General features: G+C 35.6%; 1 long non-coding RNA gene across 1 annotated transcript in view; it reads right to left on the reverse strand.

Moving 5' to 3' along the window:
* Nucleotides 1-26,137, reverse strand: part of LOC134759602 (uncharacterized) — an 87,340-nt gene extending 61,203 nt beyond the window's left edge. Inside the window, exon 1 of the long non-coding RNA XR_010136045.1 lies at nucleotides 26,055-26,137. This is a non-coding gene — a long non-coding RNA (uncharacterized LOC134759602). The remainder of the gene's footprint in view (nucleotides 1-26,054) is intronic.
* Between the last annotated feature and the right edge of the window lie 1,221 nt (nucleotides 26,138-27,358).

The following is a 27,358-nucleotide window of genomic DNA, read 5'->3' on the forward strand; positions in this document are numbered from 1 at the left end:
TCCTATACCACTGCTTTCAGTCACCCAGAAGTACAAAGATGAATTCCTAAAACAGAGTAAGCAATTATGAGATTAGCTATTTCAATGTTGCTGATGTTTAGCTTCCTATATTGAATTTGTGATTATAAACAACATTCTGATTTCACTAGTAATGATCTTTTTAGCTCAAGTTATAATTCTGCAATGTCAAGGGTATAATTTCAGTCTGGTAGATTATGTATTTTATATCATCAAAATTTAAACCTGATGCTGTTTTTCCCCATGTTAATGTACATAAGTCCATTGCTTAAGTATTAACAAAATGTCCCAAACTCCAGGCTCCGCTCCTATGAGTTAAAATATAAGAGTCACATTTTAATATCCTTTTATCAATTCTTTGCTACACACGTTTTTCCTTTTAAAAATGAGCTATTTAATTGCTACCTTTCGCATCTGAAGTTGATACTAATGATGGGCGACACACTCCACATTTGCATCCATGCCTAGAAAGATCCCAGTGTGATTTATGTTCCTACCCACAGAGCTCGCACATACAGCTTGGCTCTCTTAGTACTCTTCCCAATAGACTCTGTGCCCGTAATGTAAAAGTTTCCATATTTCCTTCAACGTGAGAGAGAGAAAGACCGAGAGAGGAAGAGAGAACAGAGAGAGCACCAGTTGTTTGGTATCTTATAGACCTGAGAACCTAATGTGGCTTTGACTCACTGTCTGTGTGTCATACTGACTCAGCGCTGTGAGACTGGAAATATTCCAGGCATTTAGTTGTGGGACTCCTGCTTTGCCCTGAAATTTTGAAAATGATCCCAGGTAAGGCTGATGAAACAGCTGTGCCAGTGTAGCGTGTTATCTGTAGCAAGTCCAAGCCTGGCATGTGTTTTTAAATAAGATCAGCAAGTTGCATTGTGAAAGGTAATATTTGAAAGTCAATGACATTTGAAAATACTTTAAAAATAGAAAACGTGTTATAAACATGGGTATCTGTGAATAACGGGGGTGGAGTTATACAAAATACTCCAGTAAACAATAAAAATTCACAAGTATTTAGGGAATCCCAATTGACCAGAAGAAATAGAAATTATTACCAGATTAACATTTAACCAACATTCCAGACTTAAAGAGTAACTTTCTGACTTTGAGATAAGTTGCTGCTGAAGGAAGGGCCTCATTGAATTCCCTCATTGTACAGTTGCCTAGAAATGATTATTATGTTTCCCTGTTTCAAAAGTAGGTCAGATCCCAGTATGCTTTGCTCTATTTAAATTCCAGTCATGAGGCTGATATGAGAGAAACATAGAAATGGTATCTTGCTTTTTGAAGGTTCATTTATCTGCACAGTCTTTTTTCCCTACTTGTATTACAAAGCTAAATTAGTTTATGTGAATTATAAACAATCTATCTTTATTGCAGCCATCTTCAGCCACTTCATCTATGCTGCTAATCACCTACCGTGAACATGCAAAGTACTCTTAACGGTATCAAAATCTTTACAACATCTTATATTTCTAAAGTATTTCAAAGGACTACGTAGAAACACTAAAATAAAAACCTGCTGTATTTCACACGCCTGGTAGTTTGGCCCTAGTGAAAACTTCTGCTTGATCTTCAAATTACAAATATCATTTGCATAGGAAGAGAAAATCCATATTTTCTCAATGGTTCACTCACAAGAATCCCTTAGACTATTGAATATTAATGCAATCTATGCAGAAACTTGGGCATTGCAGATGAAAGGGAATGTTTATACTAGTAACACTGCTTATCCAAAACTGGGACTGAGCAGAGAGTAAGCATCTACATTTATGCACCACATAATGATGTTTTGGGTCAGCAATGGACTGCATATATGATGATGGTCCCATAAGATTTTAATGGAGCTGAAAAGTTCCTATCGCCTAGTGACATCTTGGTCTTGACCCTGTATAGGCCTAGGCTAATGTGTTTGTGCCTCCATTTTTAACAAAAAAAAAGTTTAAAAAGCAAAAAAATTAAAAACAAACGCTTATAAGGATAGAACATATTTTTGTAGAGATATTCATTGTTTTATGCTGTAATTATTAAAAGCAAAATGTTAAAAAATTAAAAGTTTATGAAGTAAAGTTACAGTAAGCTAAGACTAATTTATTATTGAAAACAGAAGTTTTAAAAATAAATTTAGTGTAGCCTAAGTGTACAGTGTTTATAAAGTTTACAGTGGTGTGATGTCCTCTGCCTTCACATTCACTTACTATTCACTTGCTGACTCACCCAGAGCAACTTTCGGTTCTGCAAGCCCTATTAATGGTAAGTGCCCTACACAAGTATACCATTAAAAAAAATCTTTTATTTAACATTTTTACGGTATCCTCTCTATATCTACATATGTTTAATTCACAAATACTTACCATTGTGTTACTATTGCCTGTAGTACTCAATATAATAACTTGCTGTGCAGGTTTGTAGCCTAGAAGCAATAGATTATGCCATATAGCCTAAGTTTGTAGTAGGCTATACCATCAAGGTTTGTGTAAGTATACTCTTTGATGCTTGGACAATGAGAAAATTGTCTAAGGATGCATTTCTCAGAACACACCCACGTTGTTAAGCAATGCATGACTGTAATTACTTGTGGCTGAGAATTGGGAAGCTGTTTTTCAAGCACAAGTAAATAAAGGTCACCATTCCTTTTAGACTTTAAATTACAGTTGGATTTTGAAATCCTTAAGAAGCAGTTTGGTTTTCAATCCATTACTCTTCTAATGGTATTAACATTTTCTCAATATTTTTCATTTAAGATGGAAGCAACACAAATGAATTCATAGTATATATAGGCACTCATATCTCTTTTTTTTAAGTTCAGGGATACAAGTGCAGGTTTCTTACATAAGTAAATGTGTCGTGGGGGTTTGTTGTACAGCTTATTTCATCACCCATGTATTAAGCCTAGTATCCATTAGTGATTTTTCCTGATCCTCTCTTTCCTCTCAACATCCACCCTTTGAAAGGCCCCAGTGTGTGTTGTTCCCATATATGTGTCCATGTGTTCTCATCATTTAGCTCCCAGTTATAAGTGAGAACAGGCAGTATTTGTTTTTCAGTTTCTGTGTTAGTGTGCTAAGGATAATGGCTTCCAAGATGAGTTTTGAAAAGCTATTGATCTCATATTCTGTCCAACCTGTGGCCCATGGGCCACATGCAGCCTAGGAAGACTTTGAATGCGGCCCCACACAAATTCATCAACTTTGTTAAAACAATATGAGATTTTTTTGTGATTTTTTTTTTTAGCTCAGCAGCTATCATTAGTATATTTTATCTGTGGCACAAGACAATTCTTTTTCCAGTGTGGCCCAGGGAAGCCAAAAGATTGTACACTCCTGCAGCCTAAAGGAAAAATATTAGTCCCCAGATATTACAGTCCTCAGGAATTTCCATCTACATGGAACATTTATATTTATAAGAGAAAAGTTAAACTCTGCTGGGAACATAGGAGAATACTCTAGACTTTACTTATATCTTAATGGTTTAATTTAAAATAGTTATTTTAAAGGTGTTTTAAAATTATTTTAATACATTCAGTATGTAATTTTGCATTCATTTACTTATCTTTCAATATTATGTTCTTTCACAAAAAGTATATTTTTCACATAATAGTCAATATTTTCTAGAATGGTTAATGATTTATTGAAATTTAAATAGAGGTGATCTCAGGAGCAGATTATGTGTATGAGTAAAACAGTATGCATGTGTATGTGTGTGTGTGTGTGTGTGTTTTAATCCACTTAGGTTCTCCGGAATCGCTCTCACTTAAGAAGTAGTGCTCATGGTGTCTCCTGAACACTTGTTATATCGTTCCTCCAAGATAGAGTGGTACCAGTGAATCACTTAGAAAAAACGAGGTATACACACAAAAGAACTCTAGAAAAGTGACTTTACACTCACCAAGACCCATCAAATTTTTCACTGGGTCTTTATTTTCTTCAGGAAGAAGAGAAATGCTGGAGAGACTTGGACTACACTTTTATATTTTAGCCCATTGACACAATGTCTTAAAGTTTCTTTTCTTTCCTGTTTTTCTCATGGCATTAAACTCTTAGATTTTTAAATAACAAGTGAATGCACTCTGTGGGAACTCTAAGGATGTAGGCATAAAGGAGAGGTAATAATCTCCTTCCTTCTCTAACCCTATAACTGCCTTTCTTCCATACCTTTCGCATTCACCCCAAATATCCAGTGTATTCAAGTCAATGTGAAAAACACTCTTCCTAATACCATTTTTTGCACAAACACTACATATACATATTTATATACAATATATACATGATTGTATGTGTATATATATTTGTATTGTAAATACTAATTTTCTCTATAGTATGATGTTTTGACCTCTTAAAAAAACCTTTCTGGCTGAAGACAGACTGTCCCACAAGGGCTAGCTAATTCTTAAAGACCACAAAGGGGCCAGCCAGGAGCATGACTTTGATAAACAAACTGACCAATTAGGGCTATATTGCCTCTATGTGGTCCAACCACCCAAGGATACAATATTCCTCTACTTTAATTATTCAGAGCCAGGTACCAAGCAACTCGAGATCACCCCTCTAGTCAAAGCCCACAAAACTTATGCAAATTCGTCAATCCTGAACTGTTCACCCTGCCAGCTTTGCCTTTACCATGGAAACCTCAATAAAGGCAGTGGCCTGAACCTTCTTGTTGTTCCTGTCTTCTTGCACCCAACTACCCTGGTGTCTTTTCCATGCACCTCTGTGTGGTGTGCAGTGCCTCCTGTCTACAGGACCTATGAATATAAGAAACTGTTTTTTCCCCCTGACCCTCCTTTCCTGGCCATAATTGACTGACCATGTCATAGAATAATACAAAACATAGGTTTATACATAAATATATACAGACACTTGTACATACATACAGATAATTATTTAAAAAATTAAATAATATTTAAAACTCCACACTCCAGTTTTTTTCCTGAATATGTATCATGCATAGTCATCCATATCAATTCATCTTTTTAGCAGCTGTGTATTATTCCACATTGTCCATGGAATCTGAATATCGTTCTGGATACCTTCTGCTTGACTACCCAGATCTGCTTGCCACTCACCTCTATGCTGCTCTCCAGGAGGCAAACTCCCATGGTTTCCCTTGCCCTCTGGTTGGGTTGACAAATAGAAGATTAACAACAGGAGAAAAAGGTGAGGGCAGTATATTTATTCCCTGGCTACCTTCGTGCAAGTCAGACTCATCTTGACTGTTTTTCAGCCAAATACCACTGTCTCCTCTCAAGGAAGTCTTTCTCTTCTTTTCTTTCCTTTCTTTTCTTTTCTTTCCTTTCTTTTCTTTTCTTTTCCTTTCTTTTTTCAACAAGCTCAGTCACCCAGGTGGAGTCCAGTGGTTCACTGAAACCTCCACCTCCCGGGTTCAAGCAATTATCCTGCCTCAGTCTCCCGAGTAGCGCACGACGACCCCTGGCTAATTGTTGTAATTTTGCTAGAAACGGGTTTTTGCCATGTTGGCCAGACTGGTCTTGAATTCCTGACCTCAGGTGATCCACCCACTTCGGCCTTTCAAAGTCCTGGGATTACAAGTGTGAGCCACCGCACCCGGGCCCTCTCCTCTACTTTCTTCTTCTGAACTTTGCACAGGTTCCTCTCTTTGGACTTAGGGACGGTAGCAACTCCAATGCTACTAAACTTTGGTCATTGAAGTAGCACTTGTGGTTTCCCTAAATACTAATTATATTTTTAAAATACTTCTTTTATGGATAAACCCTCTTCAAATGATCATGACTTCTCTGTTCCCTTTGACTCTGGCTGATAAAACTATTCAGTGTTCCCCTGCTACTGAATATTCACTTTACTTTCAGTATTTTTGTTGAAATAAATGTCTTCTACCTATATTCTTATGTACTGGTGCTTTTATTGCTGTAAAGTATTGGCCAAAAGTAGCAATGTTCATTCAAAAGTTAACTTTTAATATTTATAGGTATTTCCAGATAACTTTCTATAAGGTTTGAAACAATTCACACTTTCACTAGCAGTTTAATTATTTAATTATTTGATTGACTTTTAACAAGCAATTTTAAATTCTTATCATATGCCAGAGACTCTATAAAGGGTTTTAAGAATGTTAACATAATCCAGTATATAAAGTTTCCCATTTCCATATATCTTTACCATATGTTTGTAAAGTGGTGTCTCATTTAAATTTGTATTTACTTGGCTATTACTGAGGCTAAGTAGGTATTTACTTATTATCTATCTATCTATCTATCTATCTATCTATCTATCTATCTTCTGCCTTCTATCTTGTCTAAATACATTTCCTTTTCAATGAATTGTCTATTCATATTTTTGCCATTCTATTGAATGTGTATGTTAGTGAGACAAGTTAGATTGAGAGGGATTTGGACAGGTGGTTGTAATCCAATAAATTTAATAGCTTTTAAAAGAGATCACAATTTTCCAATTAAATAATTCTGTAAAGACAATAACAAATCATATGTAATTAATTAATCATATGAATCACATGTTATTAATCATATTAATCATATGTCACATATGCTTCTCTGATCTACAGACAGTACTTATGCAGTGGAGTGTGGTCAAAAGGAATGCTTTGTATTTCACTGACAGAATCTGAGACATATGTAGATTGGTGAATTGCCAAAAATAATGCATTTTACTAAGGTGTCATTTGTAAAGTAACATATTATGGTTTGTAGGTTTCTAAAATGTATAAATGTGACTCAATCATACTTGAAAAGGCCTTGGAAAAATTGAGTTACAGATCAAGAAACTGGGTTTCCTAGTAACACAGCTGGCTACTAGCATTCAAGTGAGAAGAATCTAAGATTAACAGAGTAGATCTTAACTGCTTTGGCCTTTGTTTCTTATCCCTAAAATGGGGAAAATACTACAGCAGGGTTGGGTAGACTAAGTGAGACAATGGGTGTTTTAGCATGAAAAACCCAAACCCCTATATAAGGCAATGCTTTAGGGAAAAACTGGATCTAGAACCCAGTTGCTCTGGCTTGTCTGTCTCATACTCTTTGTGCTGACTGCCCTCCAAGAAATTCTGGCCATAAGCATTTTAGGCAAAGGTATGCCAAATAATTCTTCAGTTAGTCTTTAGTATCCAGGAACCTAGAAATCATCAGTTATAGATATGTAACTTTTTTTTAAACTCAGGGTTCAGCAACGGAGGTAATAGTCAAAACAAACATCAAATATTTTTAGCTAAAAGGTGCCAGATGAGAGACAACTCCTTTCAATAGGAAAACTCAAGTCAGTGTATTTGCTCATGCATCAAGCACATTGCTTTTTTTCCGACCATCACCCTGCTATCCGACCTGAAGCACTTAGATGAAAAAAATGCAAAAGTTCCAACCTTGCTAAGAACAAGTTGTGCTAAGCAGGTGTGGATGATTACAAGTGTGGATAATGCAAGGCCACATAATGAGCTGTATCTAATGATAGATTCAAAAAGCTGATCCCAATAACAAATGTGTTATTAATGAGAATTCAGGGAAATGCTATTATTTTCAAATCATTAAACTATAAAGTAGTTAGCTTTTTATTATCTATGTAGTCTACAGATCTGTTTGGTTTTTTATTTAAAAATCTATGGTATGCATTTTTTCTACTGTAATTTCTGAGGACTGAAGTTTGCAAATTAATAATCTGTACAGTTCAATTATGCAGAAGAATTACCATCTTAGCTATGTCAAATAAAAATGCATTTTAAGGTAAAACATTAGCAGTAAGTATATTCTATCCAAGGCATGAAGGATATTTATTTCATTTACTATGTTTACCTAAAAAAATCTGTATTAGTTCCAGTATTGAATAAGATGAAATAAGCATACTCCCACCGAATGCACCTAAAACTTCTGGATAGAATGCATGAAGAGGCTCTCTGAGGACTCTGGAAAATAAATGGGAGAAGGTGGAATTGGGGAAAAGTGCCAGAATTTGATGTGGCAACAAAATGGAGACTTCTTATTTTGTTTTATATTTTCCACTAGTTCCAAGGCTGGACTCAAAGGAAGCTTAAGACCCATGCTCACTACGTGCATTCAGAAAAGGTGACATAGGAAAGTCTCTGTTTCTTATTTGAGGAGTGGGAAAGAAATCCCTGACAGGTAAGAGAGAGTTAAGGAAATATCTGTACTTTCATTTCATCCATTCTTTCCTCTTCCAGTCCCAGGCAGTAGAGGAGGCAATGGCATCAACATTCAGACAGGTAACTACAACTGTGAGGGAGGTGAGCCCTTCTCTCTGTCCAGAGGAACTTTGGTCCCAAGGGTGTGAAAATCTCAATTCATATTCTCTCTCTCTCTCTCTCTTTCTCTTTCTCTCCCTCTCTCTCCCTCCCTCCCTCCCCATCCTCTTATTTGTTGGCCTCTAAGGCAGCCACAGTCATTCCAAGTATGCAACAGAGTGGGGAAAATAAAACCCTGGCTTTCTTGCCAGAGGGCTGGAAAGCATGGATCTTGTGAAGTGAAAAGTTTCACAGAAGTGGTAAAGAAGATAAATAATACACCACATGAAGTGGGCTTATCCTAGGAATGCAAGGCTGGTTTAATATTCAAATATTAATTAAAAAACAAAGTAGAAAGCAGATGATGTTAATTGATGCAAAAATTTTTAATCAAATTCAACCTCTATTAAGGAGCAAAACTCTCAGTCAACTAAGAATACCAGTGAACATCTTTTAATTGATAACAGTAATCTACACAAAAACCCCAACAGGTATCATCAGGCTTAATGAGAAAAAGTGTTGTTTTTTTTTCTCATAAGATTGGGAACATGGCTAGGATTAAGTCCTTGCCACTTTTCTAACCACTCCTATCCCACATTGTAGTATATATTCCAGAAACTGTAATAAGGGCAGTAAAAAATACATAAAAGAAATTCATTGGAAAGAAAGAATAACATTTGCAGGTAACAATTGCCTATGGATAATATCTAAAGGAATTTACAGAAAAAAAAGGTCTCCTATAACTAATAAGTGATCTTAGCAAGTCGTAGAATATGAGGTCACCATAAAAAAACTCAGTCACATTTCCATTTATTAGTAATGAACAATTAGAAATTATTTTTTTAAATGTCCATTACAATGGTTCCAAAAGGTTTACAAATATGCATCTTTTAAAACAGAGTCTGTATACTGAAAATGACAAAATGCTAATGAAAGAATTTAAAGATGATATATATAATACACACAGATTGGAAGACTCAATCTATTTAAGATGTTAATTCTCCCCAAATTGATCTATGTTATCACACAAATCTCAAAAGGATTTTTTTATTCAGAGAAAAGAATATTCTAAAATTTATAGAAAATGTCAAAATAGCTAGAATAGTAAAAAGTTTCAAAAAAAGGAATTTGGAGAACTCACACTGATTAAGACTTTTTATAAAGCTTTAGTATTTAGGATGTAATATGGGCAAACAAAAAAAAATTAATAGTGCTTCCAGAAAATAATCCTTCCTCCAAAAAAGCATGACAAATTAATTTTGACAAAGGCCCACAGGCAATTCAATAGAGCAAAAACAATCTTACCATTTGTTTCAATAAACAAATGGTATTGAAACAATTAGACATCCATTTATAAAGAAAAAAATGAACCTCAACCTCACACCTTACAGAAAAAATTAACTCAAAATAGATCAAATAACTAAATACAAATTGTAAAAACTATAAAACTTCCTGATAAACAGAAAATTTTCATAACCACGTGTTAGGGAAGAAGTTATTAGATATGACACCAAAAGCATGATTGGTTAAAGAAAAATATTGATAAATTAGGATTTCATCAATATTAGAAAAACTTTTTCATGTGAAGGAAATTATTAATTAACTGAGAAGTCACATAGGAGAAAGTACTATAATTCATAAGAAGCCTCAAAATTCAGCAATAATAAAACAACCAACTCAATTAAAAAACAGGCAAAATATTTGAACAGACACTTTACCAGAGACGATATACTGATAGATAATAAGCATATGAAAAAACTTAACATTGTTAGCCATTTGAGAAATGCAAATCAAAGCCACAATGAGATATCACTACAAGGCTATAAGAATGACTAAAACCGTTAATGACAACAACAACAAAAATAAAACCTAACAATACCAAAAGTTGACAAGGATGTGGAGAAACTAGAACTCCATGCATTGCCAGTCGGAATGCAAAATTGTACTGTCATTCTGTAAAATAGTTTGGCAGTTTCTTGTGAAGGGAAACATATCTTTACCGTACAATCCAGCAATCCCCATTCTAGGTATTCCTCATATAGAAATGTAAACATATGTTCACACAAATGCATGCACACAAATGTTTATAGTGTCTTTATTTATGACTGCCTAAACCTCTAAGCAATCCAAATGTCATTCCTTGGAGAATGGATAAACAAATCACGGTACATCCATGTAATTAAATACTCTCAGTAACCAAAAGTGAAAAATACTATTGATACTATTGACACAATAACAGGGATGTATGTCAAAAATATTATGCTGAATGAAGACCGTCTCAGAATATTCCATCAATTTGAAATACTTTTAAAAAGTAAAACTATAGGGATACGGAATAAATCAATGGTTGCCTGGAATTAAGCATACAGAGGGGGCTTGATTACAAATAAGAAATCCAAGAGTGTTTTTTGGGGAGATGGAACTGATATATATTCTGACTGTAGTAGTGAATACCTGAATAAATATACATATTATATTTTATATATTGTATATGTAAATTACAATTTATATATATTACAATTTTAGAAGAAAATAAGGTCAATTGTACTTAGATAAGTTTTAAAACCATAATAACTCCTTTTACCATAATCTTTAGTTGCCTTTCTTGTTATGCTGTCACCAAAAGCAAACCACGTAATTGTAAACAATGCCAATCATAAGGCCAAAAGAAAAGAATTAAAGTTACTCCATTTGTTCTAAACTGTTGTAGATACTCCATGGTGTATTTTTACATGGTATATATTTATAAGAAACCTCTGTATCTTCCTATAGTTCAATGGTTTTACCATGCTTATTAAGGATTATGAAAACAACTCCTCTAATTCTCTGTTACTGTATCAATACATAGGGATATCAGTGTTAAAGCTATTCATCATTGACAAGTATATTGGAAGTGTCTACAAAATTATTTTTTCTTATTTTAATATTTTTTGGAAGAGGGATAGTAGAAATGCATGCTCAATGGCATTTTGTTATAGAAAACTGTATGCAGAAATACTCTCTCTTCACCATTATATGTGTTTATAAGGATTGACACAACATTTATGGTAAGAAAGATTTAAACTTTCTCTAACTTAATTTGATGTTCTGATTTTTCAAGAAAGCAGGTCTTGAATTTCAATTGAGTAATCTTCAGCACTCTTTGGGATTTGATGAAGTCAACCAATACTTAAATTCGAATGATATGGACAGGAGAGAGAAATACTGGGTAAAAGAGGGTGGTTACCTGGCAAAGGCCCCACCCTTAAGCCTGAAGACCTGCAGCAATAAATGAGGACAGGCATTTCTGTTTTCCAGCCTCAAAATTTTTTTGGCCTGCCATGCCCCCCAATTGTGCCCCCATATAAACCCCAGACCTTAGCAGGCACACACACAGGCAGCTGAATGTCTGTCGAGACCAGCAGGCCAGCAGAACAGTAGACCAGCGGTGGTAGAAGGAGGTGGCAGAGAAAGGGAGAAGAGGAGGGACATCTGAACTCTGAGGGGAGTTTGGCCAGGGGTGGTCGGAGAACAGCCACTGAGCAGCCCAACTCCAGGGGAAGACTACTTTCCCACTCCATCCCCACTTCTGGCTCCCCATCCACCTTGCTGAAAGCCACCTCCACCACTCAATAAAACCTTGCACTCACCCTTTGAGCCTGGGAGTTATGTGATTCTTGCAAGATGCTCGGCAAGAGCTCGGGATACAGAAGACCGTCACACTGGCCCTCTGCCCTTGAGATAAGGAAGAGGGTCCATTGAGCTGATTAAGACACGAGCCGTCTGAAGATGGCAAATCTGAAAGAGCTTTGTAACACAGGCTCACCTGGGCTTTGGGAGTCACCCACTACTAGATGCCGTCGTGGGGCGGGATCCCAAAAGCGCTCACCCGGGCCTCTGCACCTGCCTGTCTGCATGCTCCCCCTAGGGGTTTGAGCTGTGGGGCAACCAAGCAGGCGAGCCACACCCGTGTCTCACATCCTGGGAGGGGAATCAGGAAACACTCCTGTTTCAACATATATATTACTGTGATTGTCTTTGGTGTGTCAATTTGATTAGGCTATGGTCCCCAGTTATTCAATTGAATACAAATCATGTTGTTGTAAAGATGTTTTGTAGATTTTGTAGATGTGATTTAAATCCATAATCAGCTGACTTAAAGTGATGAAGGTTATTTTAGATGAACCTGATTCAAATAGTTGAAAAGTTAAGAGCAGAGGTGAGGCTTTGCTAAAGAAGACATTCTGTGAACAGTAGCTTCACTCTGTGCCTGAAAGTTCCAGCCTGCCCTTCCTGATGCCCTGCTCTACAAACTTCAGATATTCTTAGCCAGTCATCAGAATGGTGTATCTCAATGTGTATCTCCTACTAATTCTGCCTCTCTGGTTTAATCTTGATTGATACAATTACTTGGATTATAGTTCCAAACATAATGTTAACCAATGAGATGACTTCAAGATTACCAAACTGTGTTTCCTGCCCTTGAGGAAAGTACTGTAACATCTTAGGAATTAATTAAACTCAGACACTATACGTTTCATTGCTAAAGTATCCTTTCAAGTTTGTGAATATTTATTATATCTATAGTTTATTTTTCTTTGGTTAACCTCAATAAATTTGTATCAGCCTATGGAGTCTTGCCTGTTTTTGTGCTTGATCCTTTAGATATTCTTATAAAATTTTGTATAAGTACCCGTGTAAATTAATATTAATAAAAGGACTGACATTACTGGCAACCTTAGTTCTTAAATACATATGATGGAGATTTTTAAGTCAAATAAAATGGAAAACTAGTATTTTTCTGCCTTTCAAAAGCAAAGTATGACATTCCCTTATTTCTAGCCAACCCCACGGTAGAGTCGGAAGCCTGAGAAGGTGCTGAGTTTTACTCATAAGATGTTCTCCAAGAAGAGTTTAACCAGACATACTTCAAAGGTTTCCTTGGAATAGTTTGTTTTTATTTTTGTTTATGAAAATATCACAATCGTGCCTCAAATCGTGTTAGAAAGTTGTAATATTCCCATGAATCCCAGAGCTAACTCTTGTCTTTCTAAGCACTTAACAATGGATAACGAAACATTCTAGTGAAGCCTTCTTCACTTCTGTTGTCCCAAGGCTATTAGTGATATTAAATTAACCTCATTTTAAAGATAATTTTTAAAAACTTTCCACCCGGGCGTGGTGGCTCAAGTCTGTAATCCTAGCCCTTTGGGAGGCCGAGGCAGGTGGATCACGAGGTCAGGAGATGGAGACCATCCTGGCTAATACGGTGAAACCTCGTCTCTACTAAAAATACAAAAAAATTAGCCAAGCGTGGTGGCAGGCACCTGTAGTTCCAGCTACTCGGGAGGCTGAGGCAGAAGAATGGCGTGAACCTGAGAGGTGGAGCTTGCAGTGAGCTGAGATCATGCCACTGCACTCCAGCCTGGGCGACAGAGCAAGACTCCATCTCCAAAAAAAAAAAAAAAACTTTCCATCATTAGTGCACTTCCAAATGTCGCATCTTGGTTAAACACCAGCACTTGCTCATCTTACCAAAGGCATTCCTTTTCTTTTAACATTTGGAGCACATGGTTCAGAAGGATAAATTCCATCTATGCTGATGAGCAGAAGACAGCAACAGGGCTCCCGACTCACTGAGTTGTTTTTATCCTTTTTTTTTTCAGATTAGCTGTGGGCAAGATTTTATAATGCAAGCCAAAAAAACAAAGTTTCTCCTACCTCAACCCTCATGGGCCATATGTCTGATTGGGGTAGTGATTACATCTGATCAGGATTTTAAGTTCTAGAGTTTTCATTACAGAGCTAAAAAACAGCTTTGAGATCAATGCTGGAGGACACTGAGTGAGTGGTATGAATAAATTATGCGGTGGTGTATTGACAAATATACACTGTTGAATATACAGAATTTAATATTAAGGTATTGTGGCTAGATTTTCAAATACCACTGCTAGAATATCATTAATTCTGTTACAGGCTATTTTTCAAAATAAGAGTGATCATTTTATTTACATTAACATTTTATAAACTGTATACCTAAATTGTATGCTTCAGGGTACTAGCTGATTGCCTTTGGGACCCAGAGAGCTACTGTTACCCAAACTGAAAAGATAAATTGATTAGTAGCGTAGTGGGCTTTTTCACACAACCCTGAAACTTGAGGGATTTTAAGCATAGCCAGAAGGAGAATATTAAGCTGAACAACTTAACAGTCAGATTCAGTGAGATAAATTTGATGTTGCTATCAGGGCGACCAACTTCTGTGTATATTTTATTTTTCTTTTTTCATTGTATCCTTAGCTTGCAGAGAAGGAAAGCATGGGGGAGACCCATAAAATATATTTTCCAAATCAATCAAAAAGATCTACTTCTTTAGAATATTATTAGTTTGTCTCCCATGCCATCTATAGCTATTAAAGTCTTTTAAAATCACTTTTCAATTAAAAGGGTTAGATGAAACTGGAAAGTATCAAAACCCATTCTTCCCTGGGCCTCTACCCATATTTAAACTATTTCAGACAAATAAAAATGTTCTTTTATTTTGGAACCCATGAACTCTTTGCCAATATTTATTGTTGAGGAAGATGGCACAGAGGACAGTAATGTCAAGGAATTTGTTGGAAGTAGGTATCTCTTGCCAATGAGGCAAGGTGTCCCAGAGGAGATGGGCTTGAATTGCACTTTTAAAAACTTGTAAGAACTGGGCAGTCAGAGGAGATGAAAAATTATAATTTATTTTATTACAGTGATCACAAACAGTATCAGTATATCAGACTGTGTATTTCATACAAAGGGATTAGTGAAATGTTAAATAACTGAAAATTGGCTGGGTGTGGTGGCTCACACCTGTAATCCAGAACTTTGGAAGGCTGAGGCAGGCAGATCACTTGAGGTTAGGAGTCTGAGACCAGCCTGGGCAACATGGTGAAACCTTGTCTCTACTAAATATACAAAAATTAGCCAGGTGTGGAGGCTGAGGCAGGAGAAATACTTGAACCTGGGAGGTGGAGGTTGCAGTGAGCTGAGAGCACCTCACTGCACTCCAGCCTGGGCGACACAGTGAGACTCTGTCTCAAAAACAAAAACAAACCTGAAGAATATTTTCCCTCCTTTCTGGCATTAAAAATGAAAATGAAGAACAATGTATGGAGAATTCCACTTCTAAGTAGAATGGAGTAATTTGCAGGAGGCTAACACTTTTAATGTGAACACCTAGAAGACCAGATAAATTATAAAAATCATATTTTTAAAGGTTTCAGAGAGCTGTGGATGCAAGAAGGATTAGACAAACTACAGTTTTAGAGAAAAGCTCAGCAAAAATATTCAGAGGTAAGCTCAAGATTTGTAGATGCCTTTTCCCTGGGAAATGTGATGATTTTTAGTATGACATGGAGCCCAAGGACTTGGGTTTTCTTCATAAAGAGAAGCAATGGGAAGGAACAAATAAACAAATAGAGCTTTTACCAGTCATCCAGGGCTGGAGACTTAAGCAGCCTCAAACCCATGACCAATTTTTCTAGTAAGAATATAGCTTAACTTATAGATGGGCAGTGTGAGTGCTTAAAAGAGCCAACCTGTAAATTTTAGAAAATTAGAGCAAAAATGTTGAAGTATCTCTGTGAGAGAAAAGGTCCATAAAAACACAATTTTTGAGAGCTCTGGAGAGAGTGGTGAATGGATACTGAGAAGCTACCATTTGCTTTTCTTTCTGGGGATATTTGCCTATTCTGAATAAAGCTAGAGATAGAATTAAGCCTGGCCCCATGGCAGAGAGTTTTTGGAGAACTAAGAAACAAGCAGGAATTCTGGCAGTCAGACACACAGTCAGACTGTTTCTCAGGATGTTTGGCATTGAAAAGCTGCACAAGACAAGACTAAACTGAAAATCTCTGAAAGCAGAGAAGAGATTCCTACATTCTCTCAGAGGTCAGAGACAGATGCTTTCCAGGCCCTCAATTATGATGAGCTTGGTGTGGTATACTATAGAAATAGGGACAAAGTAGAAATAAATTGAGTCTCAACTTCAGTGCAGTTTTGACCTAGCTCCATTTCTGATTGGATAAAATTGATCACTCCGCAATTTCTTTGCCTAGCACCTCTCTAGTGAAAAGCAGCATCTATAATCTGAACCTTTATGGTTTTTGTGTACAATGTTTGTCATTACATAAAAAAATTAGACATGCAGAGAAATAGGACCATATGATCAGTAACCAAAGGAAAAATAGACAATAGTATTAGAAAAAAATGTAAAAATTGGTATCATATGAAGGAGTTCAATAAACTAGAATAATAAAATGAGTATTGTAGAAACAAAAACACAATATCTGGGATTTTTTTTTTTTTTTTTTTTTTTTTTGAGACGGAGTCTTGCTCTGTCACCCAGGCTGGAGTGCAGTGGCGCGATCTCGGCTCACTGCAAGCTCCGCCTCCCAGGTTCATGCCATTCTCCTGCCTCAGCCTCTCGAGTAGCTGGGACTACAGGCGCCCGCCACAACACCCGGTTAATTTTTTTTTGTATTTTTAGTAGAGACAGGGTTTCACCGTGTTAGCCAGGATGGTCTTGATCTCCTGACCTCGTGATCTACCCGCCTTGGCCTCCCAAAGTGCTGGGATTACAGGCGTGATCCACCGCGCCCGGCCAATATCTGGGATTTAAAAACCATTGAGTATTTTTTCATTGGCATTAGGACACAGTAGAAATTTCCCAAACAATTCAACTCAAAGAGGACTTAACCAGGGAACATTATAATCAAATTGTCAAAAATCAAAGGCAAAGAGAGAATTTTGAAAACATCAAGAGAAAAGAGATATGTTATATACAACAGAACTTTAATTAGACTATCAGTGAATTTCTCAGCAGAAACCTTGCAGGTCAGGAGACACTTGGATGATATATTCAAAATGCCGGGAGAAAAATTAAAATCTTGTCAACTCAAAATAGTTTACCTAATAAATCTGATCTTTTTAAAAAAATTATTTTAGGTTCATGGGCACATATGCACTTTGTTTTATAGGTAAATTTGTGTCACAGGAGTTTGTTGTACAGGTTATTTTGTCAACCCAGTACTGAGCCTAGTACACAATGGTAATTTTATCTGCTCCTCTCCCTCCTCCCACCCTCCACCCTCAGGTTAAATACAAAAATTAGCCAGGCGTCATGGCGCACACCTGTAATCCCAGGTAATTGATAGGCTGAGGCACGAGAATAACTTGAACCCGGGAGGCAGAGATTGCAGCGAGCTGAGATCGTGCCACTGCACTCTAGCCCCGGAAACAGAGCAAGACTCCATCTCAAAACAAAACAAAACAAAAAACAAACAAACAACAAACAAAAACACCCACAAAACTTACGGAATGCAGCAAAAGCAGTTTCCAGAGGAAAGGTTATAGTGCTAAATGCCTACATTAAGAGAAAGGAAAGATCTCAAACTATCTAATGTTACACCTCAGTAAACTAGAACAAAAACAAACTAATCCCAAGTTTCAACAAAAGGAAATAAATTACAAAGATTAGAAGAACAATAAATGAAGTATAGAACAAAAAATGATTAGAAAAGATCAAAGAAATTGAGAGTTGTTTTTGAAGAAATAAACCAAATTGAAAAGCCACTAGCTATACTAACCAAGAAACAAACAGAACACTCAAATTAATAAAATCAGAAATTTCAAAGGAGACATTACCTGATAATGTCTAATACCATAATGTCTGATATTTATGATACCACAGAAATGCAAAAGATCATAAGAGAATACTATGAACAAGTATACACCAACAAACTGTATAAACTAGAAAAAACGGTTAATTCTTAGAAACCTACAAATTTCAAGACTGCATCACAAATAGAAAATCTGAACAAATCAATAATAAGAAGATTAAATCAGTAATGAAAATATCCTAGTAAAAAAAACCCAGGACCAGATTGCTTCACTAGCAAAGTCTACCAAACACTTAAAGAAATAACACTAATCTTTCTCAACTTCTTACAAAAAATTGAAGAGAAGTGAACACTTTCATTTTATGAGGCCAGAATTACCCTCATACCAAAGCCAGATGAGGACAGTACAAGAAAAGTGAATTACAGCCCAGCATCCCTGATAAACATAGATGCAAAAAATTGTTTTTTATGTTTATCAGGGATATCAGGCAAACTGAAGTCAACAGCATGTTAAAATAATCACCTAGCAGGAGGAATTTGAGTCCTAGCTGGCTCTCTCACTGGCTGAATATAAAATGGTCTGGGGCCAGAATAAATTTGAGTGGCAGTCAGGCTACTTGGACTACAGTCCTTCAGCGAGACCTGGAGGTCTATCTGTATCACACAGTGCATTTGGGGTGCATGTGACCCAGTGTGACACCAACTACAAAGGCCAAGTAGTGCCTGCATCACATCTTCCCCAACTCCAGGCAGTGAGGCTTGAGGAGAGATTCCTTTTGTTTGGGGGAAAAAGATGGGAAAGTACAGAAGACTTCATCTTGCAACTTGGATACCAGCTCAGCCACAGTAAAATTAAGCAGAAATAGGATTCCTGAAGCACCCAGTAAGAGGAATTAGCTTCTTACATGGCATTTCTAGACTCACTCTTGGCCAGAAGGGAATCCAAGGCCCTGAAGCAAAGAATCCAGTCTCAGCAGGATTCACCACCAGCTGAATAAAAAGCCTTCTATCCTTGAATAAATGTTAGCAATAGTCAGGCAGTAGTTGCCACAGGCCTTGGACAAGACCCAGTACCACACTGGCTTCAGGTGCAACCCAGTGCAGGGCCTGGATGGTACTGGTGGTGGTAGTGATGGTACTGGTACAGTGTGGTACTGGTTGCCACAAGAGTGCTTGTATGACCCCTCCTCCCACCTGACTAGGGGAAAGAGAGGGAAGAGAGTGAGAGACTTTGTCTGGTAACCCAAGGGATTCTCCCCTATCTTGCTCAAGCCCCTCAAGGTAGTGCCTCTAGGAGTTGTCAAGAGTTGCATCATTTCTGGGCTTAGGGTGCTCCATAGTGCTGAGACCACTGCAGTGACCACAGGCTTAGATCACAACACATGAATACATGGAAAACCTTCTCAAAAAGGATGCATACAAATAAGTCCAGACTTCAAAGATTGAAATAAATACCTAATTCTTCAGTGCCCAGAAATCAAAAATGTCCACAAGCAACAATAACATCCAGGAGAACATAACTTCACCACACAAACTAAATAAGGCACCAGTAACCAATCCCAAAGTGATGGAGATACATGACATTTCAGTTCTGACAGGGAATTCAAAATAGCTATCTTGAGGAAACTCAATGAACTTCAAGTTAACAGAGAGAAGAAATTCAGAATTCTGTCAATGATAATTTAACAAAGAGATTAATGTTTTAAAAAGCAAAAATTCTGGAGCTGAAAAATTCAAATAAATAATTGAAAAAGTCATGAGCATCTCTACAGCAGAATTGATCAAGCAGAAGAAAGAATTAGTGAGTTTAAAGACAGGCTATATAAAAAAACACAGTCTGAGGAGAAAAAAAGTAAAAAGGAATGAGGCATGCCTACAAGATCTAGAAAATAGCCTCAAAAAGGCAGATATAAAATTGACTGGCCTTGAAGAGGATATAGAGAAGAAATCAGGGTAGATAGTTTGTTCAAAAAAATAGTAACAAGGAACTTTCCAAACCTAGAGAAAGATAGGAATATCCAGGTATGAGAAGGTCATAGATGCCAAGAAGATTCAACCCAAATAAGACTACCTCAAGGCTTATATAATCAAATTCTCAAAGTCAGGGATAAAGAAAGGACCCTAGACGGAGCAAGAGAAAAGAAGCAAATAACATATAAAGGTGCTTTGATATGTCTGAAAGCAGACTTCTCGGCAGAAACCATATAGGCCAGGAGAGAGTGAAATCACATTTTCAAAGTGCTGATGGGAAAAAAGACTTTCAACTTAGAATATTATAGTCAGCAAAATTATCCTTCAAACATGAAGGAAAAATACTCCCTTAGACAAACAAAAGCTGAGGGACTTTGTCAACAGCAGACCTGTCTTAACAATAAATTCAAATGACAGTTCTTCAAACTGATAGAAAAGGACATTAATGAACAATGAGAAATCATTTGAAGGTATAAAATTCACTGGTAATTGTAAGTACATGGACAAATACAGAATATTTTAACACTGTAATTGTGTATTACCACTCGTATTTTGAGCAGGAAGACTAAAGACAAATTTATAAAAATTATAACTACAAAAATGTCTTAAGAGATAGACAACATAAAGAAAATAGAGACAACAAAAAGTTAATGGTGGTGATGGAGTTAAACTGTGGAGTTTTTTTTTTTGTTTTCTCTTTGCTTTTTCATTTTTTTTCTTGTAATCAGAATTAAACTGTCATTAGCTTAAAATAGTAGATTATCAGATGGTATTTACAAGACTTACAGTAACCACAGAATAAAAACCTATAACATACACACACAAATACAAAGCAAACACTAAAACATATTACTAGAGTAAATAACTTTTACACAAAGGAAGACAGGAAGGAAGGAAGGAAGGAAGGAAGGAAAAGGGGAAGGGGAAGGGGATGGGAAGAGGAAGAAGGGGAAGGAGAAGGGGAAGGGGAAGGGCAGGACCAATGGAACAATCAGAAAACATATAACAAAATGAAAGTAGTAGGTCCTTACCTATCAATAATAGTATTGAATAAAAATAAACTAAATTCTCTAATCAAAAGACATAGGTTTGTTGAATGGGTAAAAAACAAGACCCAACTATATCCTGCCTATAAGAAACTCACCTCACCTATAAAGACACACATAGCCTTAAAATAAAAGAATAGGAAAAGGTATTCCATGCAAATGGAAACCAAAAAAGAGCAGGAATAGCTATATACATATCAGATAAAATCAATTTCAAGACAAAAACTGTAAAAAGAGACAAAAGACAAAGATTCAATTCAGCAAGATGATAAAATAATTGTAAATATATATACACACCCAATGCTAGAGCACTCAGACATATAAAGCAAATGTTATTACAGCCAAAAAGAGAGACCCCAATACAATAATAGCTGGGACTTCAACATCCCACTTCCAGCATTGGACAGATCATCTAGATAAAAAATCAACAAAAAATATCAGACTTATAAAAAATAACAGACCCTGGTGAGGCTACAGAAAGGAAGGGGACGCTTATTCTGTTGGCAAGAATTTAAATTAGTTTAGCCATTGTGGAAAGGAATTTGGGGATTTCTCATATAACTTGAAACGGAACTACCCATTTGACCCTGCAATCCCATTACTAGGTATGTAGTCAAAGGAAAATAAATAATCCTACCAAAAAGACACATGCATTTGTGTGTCTCATAGGAGCAAAGACATGGAATCAACCTAGATGTCCATCAACGGTGGATGGGCTAAATAAAATGTGGTATATATACATCATGGAATACTATACAGCCATGAAAAGAGCAAAATCCTGTCCTTTGCAGCAACATGGATGCAGTTGAAGGCCAACATTCTAAGCAAATTAATGAATGAACAGAAAACCAATTATTGCCTACTTTTACTTATAAGGAGCTAATAATTGGGTACACATGGACATAAAGATGGTAACAATAGATCCTAGGGACTAATAGAAGGGGAAGAGATAGAGTGGGGCAAGGGTTGAAAGACTGCCTATTGGGTACTATGCTCACAACCTGAGGGAGTCATTCATACCTCAAAACTGAGTATCATACAATATACCCACGTAACAAACATGAACATATATACCCTCTGAATCTAACATAAAAGTTGAAATTACTAAAAAATAAAAAAGAAACATCAGATTTAATCTTTACTATAGGCCAAATGGATCTAATAGACATTTGCAGAACATTTCATTCAACAGCTGCAGAATACACATTTTTTCTCAGCAAATGGAGCATTCTCAAGGATACACCATGTGTTAGACTACAAAACAAGTCTCAAAACATTGAGAAAAATTGAAATAATATTAAGTATTTTTACTAAAAATAATAGAAAGAAGGTGAAAATCAAGAAGATATACTCTTGAACATATACAAGCACATGAAAATAAACAATATGCTCCAGAATAATCACTGGGTTAATAGGGAAATTAAGAATAACATTTAAAAATCCTGGAAACAAATGAAAATGGAAACACAACATGCCGAAACCTATGGGGGCACAGCAAAAACAGTACTAAAAGGAAAGTTTATAGCAATAAACACCTACATCAAAAAAGCTGAAAAGCTTCAAATCAACAACCTAATGATGGGTCTTAAAGAATTAGAATAGCAAGAGCAAAAAAAACCCCAAATTAGTAGAAGAAAATAAATAATAAACATCAGAGGAGAAATAAATAAAATCTAAACTAAAAAAAACAAAAAAATTAATGAAATGAAAAGTTCCTTGTTCGAAAAGATAAACAAAATTGACAAAACTTTAGCGAGACTAAGGAAAAAGAGGACCCAAATAAATAAATCAGATAAAAAAAGAACAGTATAACTGATTCCATAGAAATTCAAAGGATTTTTAGAGCCCATGCAAGCAACCATATGTCAGTAAATTGGAAAACTGAGAAGAAGTCCTAGACATATACAACCTACCTTAACTTCATGGTTGAACCATACATCAACCATACATCAACTTCATGGTTCAACCAGGAAGAAATCCACAACCTGAAGAGACCAATAACAAGTACCCTGATATTATAGAAGTAATGAAACGACTGCAATCAAAAACAATCCCAGGACCTGGTGACTATACTCTTGAGTTCTATCAAACATATGATAAAGAACTAATACCAATCCTACTCCAACTATTCCAAATAATAGAGAGGGAATACTTCCGAAGTCATTATATAAGGCCAATATTACCCTGATACCAAAACCAGAAAAAGATACAATGAAAAAAGAAAACTATAAGCCAGTATTTCAGATCAACATAGATGTAAAAATCTTCAATAAAATACTAGAAAACTGAATCTAAGAGCACAATAAATCTTTTATACAAAATAAATCTTTCATTGTGCTCTTAGATTCAGTTTTCTAGTATTTTGTTTACTGGCATAAAACTAGACACACAGACCAATGGAACAGAATAGACAGCTCCAGAATAAATCCATACATCTACGTGAATTCATTTTTGACAGAGGTGCTGAGAACATAGATTGGAGAACAGACAGTCTCTTCAACAAATGGTGCTGGAAAACTGAATATCCATATGCAGAAGAATGATATTAGACCCCATCTCTTGCAATATACAAAAATAAAATCAAAATTTATTGAAAACTTAAATATAAGACCTTAAACTATGAAACTACTACAAAAAATTGGGGAAACACTCTAGGATATAGGTCTGTGTAGAGATTTATTGAGTAAGATTTCAAAAGGGCAGGCAACCAAAGCAAAAATGGATAAATGAGATCACATGAAGCTAAAAAGCTTCTGCACAGTAAAGGAAACAATCAACAAAGTGAAGAAACAACCCACAGAATAGGAAAAAATATTTGTAGACTATCTGTATGACAAGGGATTAATAACTAGAATATATAAGGAACTCAACTCAATAGAAAGAAAACAAATTATCCAATTATTAAAATGGGAAAAGGTCTGAATAGATATTTCTTGAAAGAAAGCTACAAATGTCCAACAAACATCACTAATCATCAGAGAAATGCAAATCAAAATGACAATGAGATATTATCTCACCCCAGCTAAGACAGCTTTTATCCAAAAGACAGGCAGTAACAAATGCTGGCAAGGATGTGGAGAAAGGAGAACCTTCATACACTGTTGGCAGGAATGCAAATTAGTACAACCACAAGGAGAACAATATGTAGGTTCCTGAAAAAGCTAAAAATAGAACTACCATATGATCCAGCAATTTCATGGCTGGGTATATTGCCTAAAGAAAGGAAATTAGTATATAGAAGATATATCTGCAGTTTTATGTTTATGGCAGCACTAGCCACAGTAGCCAAGAACTAAAGAACATGGAGAAAATTAGCAGAAATTTGTTCTTATTTAATTTTAATAAAACTGAAAAAACTCTTAGGAAGACTGATTTTTTAAAAAGCAAACACAAATCACCTATGTTAGGAATATTAGAGATGGCATAAATATAAATCATTTAAACATTAAAACTATAACAATTGAATATGAAAAATTTTAAACCAATAAATTTGAAAATTTGAATGAAATGAAAACTTTCTCTGGAAACTCAAATTACCAAATGGACTTAATAATAAATTAAAAATCTGAGTGATTTGAAATCTCATGAAGAAATGAATTCAATTTAAGAAATCTTCCCACAATGAACATTTCAAACTATGACAGATTAACCTGTGAATTCTCCCAAACACCAATATTACACAAAATCTACCAGATAATAAAGATGGTACACTTTCTACCTATTTGTATGGAGATTACATTACTGTGATGCCAAATCCCTACAAGAATGGGAAAAGAAAAGAAATTTACTGGCCAATATCTTTCATCAATCTAATTCAAAATCCTAAGTAAAATACTACACAATAGAATTCGGTGATTAAAAAAGCAATATTCCAAGACTAAGCCGTTTACTTCAGAAAACCAAGGGTATTTTTACACTTGTAAATCTATCAGTGTCATACACTACATTAATAAATACATAAGTGAAAAATTATATAATCATCTCAATAGAAGCAGAAAAATAATTTGGTAAAATTAGATACCTAGTTATGTTAAAAACAGTAAACTACATCTTCATAATAAAAGAATACAAATTAAAATCACAATGCAATACCACCACTAAAAGAATAAATACAATATAAAAGAGTATAAGCAACAAGTGCTGGAAAAGATATACTGCATTAGAATTCCCATATATTGATGGGAGGAGTGCAAATGGGTTCAAAAACTTTGAAAAACCGATAGCATACACTAAAATGGAATGTATTCATATCCTATGACTCAGAAATTCCATTCCAAAGTAGAGATGTGACAGAAATATGGATATATATTCACTAAAGACATGCAAAAAATGCTCAAAGCAGTGCTATTTCTAATAATTCCAAACGGATAATTGCCATATTTCCTGAATGTTGAAGAGATAAGTAAACTGTAGTATATTGATGAATGGAATTTTATCAAAAAATGAGAATGAACCAACAAGTACAATACATATGAATCTAAGAAACATAACGTTGATTAGAAGACAGATACAAAAGAGTGCATACTATATGGCTCCATGCATTTCAAGTTCAAAATAGGAACAATTAACCTGTGCTGTCAGAAGTGATAATAATGGTTACCCTGGGTAAAAGCATAGTGACTGGAATGGGGCATGAAGGAGGCTTCTGGTGTGCTCATAATATCTTTTTTGATCTGGCTGGTGCTTATACATGTGTGAGCAATTTGGGATAATTCACTGACCAGTTCAGTTATAATTTGTACACCTCTTCCTATATGTATTATAAATCATTAAATGTTTATACATATATATAATAATGTACATAACATACTATATATCTATATATATATAGTATTAGCTTTCTATTGTGGCTATAACAAATTACTACAAACATGATGTCCTGAAACAACACAAAGTTATTATCTTACAGTTCTGTAGGTCAGATGTTTGACTTGTGTCTTACTGGGTTGCATGTGTTTCTACAGACTCTAGCGGAGAACCCTTTTCTTGTCTTTTCCAGCTTCTTGATGTTGCCCACAGTTTTAGCTCATAGCTCTCTTTCTTCATCTTCACATATAGCAGATCTCTTCCATTTTCTGTCATCATATCTCTGACTAACTAGCCAAGAAAGTTTCTCCACTTTTAAGGATTCATATGATGAGACTGTACCCACCTGAATAATCTGTGATGATCTCCCATCTCAAGGTCCTTAACTTTAATCACATCTGCAAAATCTCTTTTGCCACAGAAGTTAACACAATCACAGGTTCCAAGTTCTAGGAATTATGATGCAAATATATTTGGGGGCCATTATTCTGCCTACTGTGTGTGTGTGTGTGCGTGTGTGTGTGTGTGTATTTATTTATTTATTCTGCCTACTCTGTGTGTGTGTATTTATTTATTTATTCTGCCTACTGTATGTGTGTGTATTTATTTATTCTGCCTACTCTCTGTGTGTGTGTGTGTGTATTTATATATTTAGGAAAATTTCACTTGGCTCTTTAATCTAAATCTGTCTTCCTGACCACTTTCTATAGTGGAAGAATATCTCTAGATTCTATTCCCAGTCTGGACACTTGGTGGGTGTATGGTTGTGCAAGTTATTTCACTTAGTTTCTCCAAATGTTATACTGGGAGGCTAGAATAGTTGATCTGTAAATTAACTACTCATATCTAGAACTGATATAATACAAGTACTACTAATAATATAAAATACTTACATTTTACCTTTCATTAAAGAATTTTGGAATACAACAACATTTTAACCATCTGCGAATTATTCACTGTGGGAACAAACTAGTCAAATCTCATCCAGTTGTTTTCTACCACCCATCAGATTTCTTGGTCTCCATCTCTAAATTCAAGACATGAAGATTCACTTTAATGATCACCAAGATATACTTACTGCTCAAAATATGCGCAAGATGTTTCAAATATCAACATAAATGATTTTGGGGGTAGAGAGTTAGCTCCAGATCATCAATATCTTAAAAGAGGATCCATATCACTTGCAATTCAGGGAACAAGTTACTTCCATTTTTAAATGTGAATGTTTATACTTTAAATACACTTCTTCCTATTATTCTTCAGTTATTATATAACCTAAATTTAGAATCCAGAAGATCCTAGCTTTGCTATGGCCCTTTTCACAGTGGCATTTTGTATGCCATGCATCAATCTATACCAAGTTCATGAACCCCAAAATTACAGTGAGAAACAACTCATATAAAGAATGGCAGATCATTTTCCAAACCTGAAATGCTAATATAATGCCATCCTGATAATTTATTTTGTCTTTCTATGAGAGACATTTGGTCTCCCAGAGATCACTACAGACTTCTAATTCTGGTGCCTAAGGCCGGGACATGCACTCTCTTCAAGAGAAGTTCCACTAAAATGCAAAATGACTTTTATTTCTTACCACTCCACACAACACAAGTGTTAGAAAAGTGCCCTAAACATCCTGGTATATCCTGC

This window comes from Pongo abelii, chromosome 11, assembly GCF_028885655.2.
Source record: "Pongo abelii isolate AG06213 chromosome 11, NHGRI_mPonAbe1-v2.0_pri, whole genome shotgun sequence".
Lineage (NCBI taxonomy): Eukaryota > Metazoa > Chordata > Mammalia > Primates > Hominidae > Pongo > Pongo abelii.